The 7,905-nt window shown below is 30.5% G+C and overlaps 1 long non-coding RNA gene across 1 annotated transcript; it reads left to right on the top strand.

Moving 5' to 3' along the window:
- Positions 1-1,449: 1,449 nt before the first annotated feature.
- On the top strand, positions 1,450-6,819 carry LOC128173274 (uncharacterized). The gene is made up of 3 exons (XR_008242461.1): positions 1,450-1,851; positions 5,086-5,127; positions 6,532-6,819. It is a non-coding gene; the product is annotated as an uncharacterized LOC128173274 (long non-coding RNA).
- Positions 6,820-7,905: the final 1,086 nt, after the last annotated feature.

Below are 7,905 nucleotides of genomic sequence, written 5' to 3' on the forward strand. Positions count from 1 at the left end.
AACTTCAGAAATTTTCAAAAATAATCTTCTCAAGATGGCCAGGAATGCTGAAACATGTGTATTAGCATCCTCAGGTAGTGTAGATTCAAAGTTGTGAAAATCATGACCCCCAGGGGTAGGGTTGGAGCCACAAAGACAAGTCGACTTTTTACATAGGACTATATAAAGTTAATCTTTGATAATCATCTTCTCATAAACCATAAGGACAGGAAAGCTGACACTTGTGAAGTAGCATCCTCAGGTAGTGAAGCTACTAAGTTGTGAAAATCATGAACCCTGGGGTAAGGTGGGGCCACAATGGGGGTGGAATATTTACAAAGAAATATATAGAATAAATCTTTAAAAATCTTCTTCTCAATAACCATTTGGCCGAAAAAGTGAAACTTGTGTAAAAGCATCCTAAGGTAGTGTAGATTCAAAGTTGTAAAAGAATGACTCCCGAGGGTAGGACGGGGCCACAATGGGAAAGTAAACTTTTTACAGAGGAATATATAAAGTCAGTCTTTACAAATCTATTTCTCAACTACTTTTTGGCCACGGAAGCTGAAACTTGTGTGAAACCACTGCAGGTAGTGACAATTCATTTTTATTCAAATCATTACCTCCGAGGGTGGGATGATGTCAAAAGGAGGGGGTGGGGGACATATTTTATATTGGAATATATCTTTAAATCTTTCTCTAAAAAAACATTTGCCTAGAAACGCTATACCTTTACTGAAGTCAACTTCAGATAGTGTAGGTTCAAATTTGTTCAATTAAAATCTTTAGGAGTAGGGTGGGGCCCCATTTGGGATCCAGTTGTGCAAAGAAAAACATTTCAATTGTCCACAAAAATTGAAATGATATATATTTGTATTTCCTATATGCAAGGATTTTTACATATTGCTAATTCCTTAAAATTGTTTAAACTTTGGCCCGTGGACGATTATTGGGCCCCACAAGGGGTTCAGAGTTTGATGTAGGTTTATATCTTGTAGATATACAAATGTTTAGGGTCTTTTTGAAAACTGCAATGCGGAATATGATATGACTATAAAATCATCCTGAGGGACTTTTTAAACATAAATAAAAGAAAATAATCCAGGGGGAACCAGATATTTTATACAGGATCTACAATACCACATTGTCTAGATATTTTGTGTTATTACTCCATGAAGCTGATTTTATCATGCCTATTGTTGCTCAGGTGAGCGATGTGTCCCATTGTCCTTTTGTTGTTTAAACTTAAGAAACAAGTTCCAGTGTTTCTACAAATGAACTCTTTATTTTAGGTCAATGCTGTCACCGAACGATCAACAGCGGTGTATGTGTGTTTTGATTTCAGTCTGTTTTTGTTTTAATTTTCATAGCTTCATTTATTTATGTGTTTGCCAGTGCAGTGTTGTTGTTATTTCTGTAATGCTTTTCTACAAATCTTTGTCGGCTTAAATGAATAAAATACCTGAATAACGTGAAACAGAAGTACTGTTTTTCCCTGATTTTGAAACGATAATTGTAACAAAAAAGTCCAAACACATGTACGACATATTCTTCTTCAAGAATTTTATGTATTTGTGGAATTCTCTTCGGATGATATTGTAATTCACTGGTTTCTTGATAGCTACGTATTATCCTTTCAAATGTTTGAACCTTATGCAAGTAACGGAATTTGAACTCTGCAATATCACAAATCATTTTTATAACTAATTGGTCCCGCTTGACCGGCTATACGACGGATGCCTCATTTTCGTCCTCTTGACGATAGTTTATCTGAATTTCAGATGTGCCATAGGAAATATACCTTATTGATTTAAATTACAGATCAATTATTCAACACTCAAGAGGAGAAGGAAAATGCACCAGACAAAATCTGTAAGATTTGTAGAATTAATGAAAAAATTATTTTGTGAATTGGGAATTAATATTTCCCCTTTTCACTTGAGTAAACTCATGTGATATATTGCTATCTGTTTTCGGCCGTCGTCTTGCGTTAACATTTTACATACTTTACATATTTTACAACTTCTTCACGTAAATTACAAAGCCAATTGTTACCATTTCTGGTGTTTAGCATCTCTGTCGTGAAAGAAATCTAAATTTTGAAATTTATGGCTCTACCACTCCCGGGGTGCCAAAGGTGGGACAAATATGCAAACAAATCAAAATTTTCAAAAATCTTCTCTACTTCCACACATCTGAGAAAAAAGTGTATGCATTGTAATAATGTCCATGAAACCCTTTACCAAAATTGGGAAATTCATGGTCCCTGGGTCAGGGGTTCAGGCTCTAGCTATATAAGATTGGGCAAATATTACCATATAATAAAAATGTATTAAATCCTAGAATACCTTCTTCTTTAGTTTCATATATATTTGTTAAAATCTAAATGCATGGTTATGATGCCCACGAAGTCATCTACCAAAATTGTGAAATTCACGGCCCCTGGGTTAGGGGTTCAGGCTCTAGGGTGGGTCCAATATAGCCGTTTAGTGAAAATGTATTGAATCTTTAAAAATCTTCTGCTTTACTCCTACACACGTGGGGAAAAACTGCATGACTGGTTATTATGTCCACAATTCCTCTACCTAAATTGTAAAATTCATGGCCGCTAGGTTAGGGGTTTAGACCGTGGGAGGGGGGAGGTAATATGGTCATATAGTGTTAATGCATATTATGTTTTAAAAAAATCTCTTCTCTCACAAATCTGTAAGAAAAACTAAAATCATTATTATGTTAACCATGAATTCCTGTACTAAAATGGTAAATTTTGTGTCCCCTGGAGTATGGGTTTTGACTCTAGGGCCAAAATGAATGCATAGTGTAAATGCATATAATGTTTAAGATTTATCCTTTCTCCTCCCATACGCTTGTAATGAAAACGAAATTCTTAATTTTGTAGACCAGGAAGCCCTCTACCAATATAATAAATTCCATGTCCCCCGGGATAGGGTTTTGTGAATCTATATCAAAACAGTCATAACGTGTTAAAGCATTAAATGTAGTTTTAAAAATCGTCTTCTTGATTTCTGCTGATACTGAATATTGATATTTCATGTCACCTAATAGTAAGGCATGGATTATGGCTGGGGGTACAAATTTGTCTTATTATTTTATTCTGCTCAGGGATTTCAATGAAAGAAATGAGTAAATTCACAAATTTAGAAAAGAAATGAAGCTGTCTACCGAAGTTGAGATATTGTGAAAGCATCTGGAAAGAGTTCAGGCAGTTAATGGAGTTATCTTTCCTTGCTTTTTCATTACTGAGTTATCTTCCTTTGCTCGTTCATATTTAGCAATTTACCATTGAATGAAATCAAGAAGATAAACGATCAAAAGATTAATACAAGTCTTTTTATCATTTGAAACAAAACCACTTTTTAAACTTTCTAAATGAACAAATATACATGTTGATAGTAAAGTAATAATTAGCTAACCTTAATCACGGATAAGCAGTTCATGTAAAATTATGTTTGTATAAATACCAGGTGGTGATGTACAGTATGTAAAAACTAAATGATTATTAACTCCATCAGGGGAAGAGGGAAACATTTGATAGTTTTTAAAAGCTGTTTTGGTTTTTATGTTTAAATCCACACAGGAACGTTTCTGTCTGTCCCTGGGGATGGGGGTTGATTTAAATAAAACATGTATACTAGCTACCTTATTTAGTTCATTTATGGAAACATACACATATAACCTATTTTGAAAGTTAACAAATATGGGGAAATTATTTTCTTTCATAGAATTTCATCTTTCCTATATCAGGTCCTGCACTATATTAAGAGTTATCGCTAAAATTATAGGTTTCATGCTATTTAGTCCTTTTTGAATGATTTCAGGTAGAGAGGTACACTGTAGTCATCACTACAATATTATAATTTGTCTACTCTAGAATGAAACTTAATTAAATGCATATATGACACTCCTCGACAAGTTTGTGTATGGGCTATTATACTCAGTTGACCGTTAATGCCTATCGGCCTCTTGTTAAGTAGCTTGTCGATGCAAGTTTCCTACATACATTACATTTCATTTATTTAATGTAGCTCACGGGTTTGCTAACGTCACAATAGGAATCAACTTAAAGAGTTGTAAATCATACATTTTATTTGAAATGACAAATGGGATATTTAGAAGCATAAAAGAAAATATTTCAGAAAGCTTAAATGCAGTTTATTACTGTTTATAAATACAATCATTTATAACTATCAAGTGCTAAAAATTTAAAGATGTCACACAAATTGTCACATTTTTTTCTATAAAGTATGAGTGTGCGTTGGAACCATTTAAAATCATGCATCATGCATCAAGAGAAAAAACATAAAAAGTTAATCAATTGAATCGTATGCATTCACTTCAATTTTTTTTAAATTAAAACTTCCGTGATTTTATCAAGAAATCAAATTTTTTAAATTATTTTGGCTTGAGCTAATTTTTTTTATACGACTACAAATTTATTATGTCAGTAGTTGCTTGGCATTTTTTTTTTTGCATTGATTGACTCAGAGTTTCAAAAAACAAAAATAGCAATTTTCTGTTTCTTTGAAGCCTTGCATCAATTGTATTTGTTAACATTCACAATAATGTCTTATCAGTATTTACATTTTATTAAATGTGTTAATCAGCTAGTCTTGTCAATAAATGCATTTCAATTTTGGGGTTCTTAGATGAAAGGCTAACGTCGTAATGAAAATAAAAGGTTTTGCGAAATTTTTAAAATCTTTAAAGTTGTTTTGTTAGAATTTGTCCAAGAACACATACTAATTATTTATTTATGAATTGATTCATAATGATCTCCTCTGTTATTGTGTTGAGTATAATAAATTTCGTCAGAATTGTTGAACAGTTTGGAGCATAGTTTTGTAATGCGTTTCTCGACTAAGAATTGCATTTCACTACATTGTATATTTCATTAAAATGGCGTTACTGGTTATATCAATGACACTGTGTTTGAAACACGATAGCATTATTACTGCACAGACGAATCTCAAATAAATTTTAGAAATAAAATTCTGAAACCCATGGATCACGTGGACAAATTTTCAAGGTAGGTTTACTCACAAGCAGGTAAACCCGCGAGCTACCTTAATTTATCTTTCTTAACAGATAGCAGAGACGTTCCACTTAACCACCAAAATGAAAATATCGGTAAGCTAAGTCCAAGTAAGATTTTTGTAGAAAGTAAAAAATTTAAAAATGAAAAAATGATTTATTTTTTTTCCATTTCCAAATCTTCCTTAATTATTGATTTACATTCAATAACTAAGTTTCGGGAGAAATAAATGGTTTGGGTATTTTACGAAATTATTATTCAAGCATGAAAACACACATACAAAACTCTATTGTTTGATAATGATATAGTTTTGCAACTATTTTATCTTATAATAAATATACATCGTTTAGATGCAATTGTATTGAAGTGCAATAATACCAACTATCAGTGGTTAATCGGATAAGAAGCAAATCTGTACCACTTATTTTCATCATAAAAATATATTTGTACTGATAACCAGTTGCTATGATTTATTGTTGATTTGAGTGGTCCATTAAAACAAATTTGAAGTTTTAAATCAAATGAGTTAATATTTCTTTATTTTAATTAAGATAAATTATAAGGAAGACAGGGTTACCACTCTCTTAGAACAATTTGTACTTTAGTTTGAGTTGTATGAAGTTTAAGGACAACGTTACTCAGAATTGATAACAATTATACTGATTAAAATGCAAAACATATAGTTTGTTTTACAACTTCGATTCAGGTGTTATTTTTACTTTTAAAAAACTGAGTGAATGGCCTACACTTTTAGTTGGTGGCATTCGAATATTTTTGTAATGATTTAAAAATCCTCAAAATATTTAGGTATGATTGAAATTTGCTTAATTGTAAAAATCACCTCTTTGGAAACTAAATTGCAGTGTTTAAAGGACAGTAAAGCGAAATAGATACAAGAAAGTTGATTTTGAGCTTTCGTTTAATATTCGTGACCAAATTTCCTTTTTCAATTTTTCAAACTCTACCCATTTTTAATATAATTTTAAAAAATTTAAAAAATAAATAAATAAATGATTAAAATGCCAAAACGTTTAAAATCTTAAGCTATTTATGTTGACTTTATTTTGCTAATGTTTAATTCATATAAGGTCAATTATCAAAAGTTTAAGATATGGTGTTTTTAAAAACATGTTCTATAGTTTTGATTTTATGCCGTACAATCAAAAAGAACATGCAACTTGAAACAAGCAGAAAAAATGTGCAAAGTTATATTGATAAACAGATGAAATTTTTCCTTTTATCATTGTACATGCCAAAAACATATCAGTGGAAAACAAAATTTATTCCACATTTTTTCTGTACTGCAACAAGTCGATATAAATTTAATAAGCTTATTCAATCAAATACGAGAAAAATATAAAATGTTGTGTCAATGATAGTATATTGTTGCGTTTAAAATACATTTTACTCTTGGTCGATATTGAACTTTATAACAATCCAAATTTGACAACTCAAATCTTGGGTAAACAACACCTTTAAATTGATATGTTTTACTTCAGATGATGACGATAACAACAACAATGACATTAACGCTCTTCAAACTGACCAGAGGAGACTAGGAAATATTCAACGTAATTAAACAAATGCATCAAAACATAACAATGATTTTCAATGTGTATTAAAACCAAAATCATTGGTTTTACGCCTTAAATGAATAAAAATTAGCTAAAAATTGAACTTATATACAATAATAAAAAGTCATGACAAACCTACGCAAATAATGAAAACTCAATTGATTGGTTTATTTTCAGATGCGAAAGAATCGCTGTCAGATAAACAGCTACAAGAGAACATGTTTCAGAAATCAAAAATGTCAGAAATTAACATGTGAATAGTTATGTCCAAAAATGTAAAAAACAAAAAACAAAAAAACAACAACAACAAAAACACTTAACTGTTATTACATGTAATATCAAAATATTGTCGGTTTTGTAGTACAAATTTCAAAAATTTTATACTAAAGGGATTGCTTTAAAGGAAAGAATAAGTTAGAGATAAACAAACTTATATGAAATAATTGTAAAAACTAATAACAATTATATACTCCTTAACAGTAACTCTAAGACTTGCAATTGTGTTAATATTTTCTGCTTCATGTGAAAATATGCTAAAATTTTGAACAATTCCGAAGAATCCGTAGGCAGCTATGTTATTTTCCAAATTATTTTATTTTGCACATTAGAATTTTCCAATCCAAAGGCAGCAAAACGAATTTGCATCCTCTTTTACTTTTTTGGCAAAGAAATGTGCCGATATGTATACAATTTCGTAATGATCCTGTTGTTTATATATTGATTTTCTTTCACATGATTTAGTTGCATTGCTATGAAATGCTGAATTGTTTAATGTGTGATTAAATTTTTCACAATGTTCTTGACTACATTGATATTATATATCATATTTACTTTATAATGTAGTGCCGTATATCATTTTTATTATTTCTCTATTTCTAAAATACTTTTCCAATTTAATAAACGAACAGCATAACAATCAAAATCATTTTTTGTGTTTTCGATTTTTTGCAGAAAACGTTTTTAAGTGATTGTTCTCCAAATTTATGGCAGGGTGTATTTATTTCAAAGTTCGTTTTTGGTTTTTTTTAAAAAATATTTTACCTTACATAAGCCAAAAACTTAGAGATTTGTTTTTAGTTTTATGGTAATCTTTTGTATTTAAGTAATTCATTTCCTGATGACCCCATTATTTATACGGGTATGCAGTGTACTATCTTACTTTATAACATAAATCTTGATGGTTTTACATAAATCTTAAAAGTAATTTGTTTTATTCAGTTTTATTTTTCATTGAGTTTTTTTCCTAAATGTGTACTTTTTACCTTTAATTGGCTGATACGAGTTCATCTAAACCCATAA

This window comes from Crassostrea angulata, chromosome 2, assembly GCF_025612915.1.
Source record: "Crassostrea angulata isolate pt1a10 chromosome 2, ASM2561291v2, whole genome shotgun sequence".
NCBI classification, from domain to species: domain Eukaryota; kingdom Metazoa; phylum Mollusca; class Bivalvia; order Ostreida; family Ostreidae; genus Magallana; species Magallana angulata.